Source organism: Mizuhopecten yessoensis, unplaced genomic scaffold, assembly GCF_002113885.1.
Source record: "Mizuhopecten yessoensis strain PY_sf001 unplaced genomic scaffold, ASM211388v2 scaffold931, whole genome shotgun sequence".
Lineage (NCBI taxonomy): Eukaryota > Metazoa > Mollusca > Bivalvia > Pectinida > Pectinidae > Mizuhopecten > Mizuhopecten yessoensis.
In genome coordinates, this window is record NW_018403793.1 from 129,346 (window position 1) to 130,308 (window position 963).

General features: G+C 40.4%; 1 long non-coding RNA gene across 1 annotated transcript in view; it reads left to right on the plus strand.

Annotated features, from left to right (window-relative positions):
* LOC110455614 overlaps nt 1–963 on the plus strand; it is a 20,306-nt gene that overhangs the window by 3,391 nt on the left and 15,952 nt on the right. The window lies entirely within an intron of this gene.

The following is a 963-nucleotide window of genomic DNA, read 5'->3' on the forward strand; positions in this document are numbered from 1 at the left end:
TATATATATATCATATTCTCGATTCATAAATAGTAACAAATGACATTTTGTAAGTAACTAATCAAGTGTCGTAAAACATTTTCCGATTTTATTGCGACCTATATCCGGCGCACGCACTCAACGGAAGCCCGCAGTAATCAGGTCAGAGTTATATTTGCGGTCCGGCATGTTGTTGATGTTGATCGTGCAACCGGAGAAGGTTGAATTGGTGAAAAATCCAGGCGTAAAATTGTTTGTTGATCTCACAGACACTTGAGACAGGCAGCTGGTGTTAGGGATCAAAGCAGAAGATACCGATAAGTTCGGTAGTGACACTGTTAAGTCGCTCGGAGGTGCAAAGACCAACTTCAGTTATTGTCTCATAAGATGAAGCTGCTATTGGCAGTACTTTAGTAGTAATATAGAAGGGCTTTGCCACACCAAATGTAAATATTTTCCATTGGAAGTAATTCAATTTAGGTAAGTGTTATCAGTATTAGGAAGCAGTTTGATAGTATGCACATATCAGCCCTGCCTGACCCCCCCGGGGGTGATGGGTGGGGCCAAAAAGGGTTGAATTGACTGAAATTTCAAAAAATCTTCTTCTCAAGACCCAGATATGGTAGTATCAAATACTCTTCATAGATGGAAGGGTCTTGATGTGCTTTACCAAAATTGTGAATTTCTTGACCCTGGGGTCCCGCGTTTTCCCCTGGGGAGGGGGTAAACTTAACTATAGTTTATATAGGGAAATCACAATGTGGACCAACCTTTGTTTAATTTCCATTGGAAGTAATTCAATTTAGGTAAGTATTATTAGTATTAGGTAGCAGTTTGATAGTATGGACATATCAGCCCTGACTGACCCCCCGGGGTTGATAGGTGGGGCCAAAAAGGGTTGAATTGACTGAAATTTCAAAAATCTTCTTCTCAAGACCCAGATATGGTAGAATCAAATACTCTCCATAGATGGAAGGGTCTTAA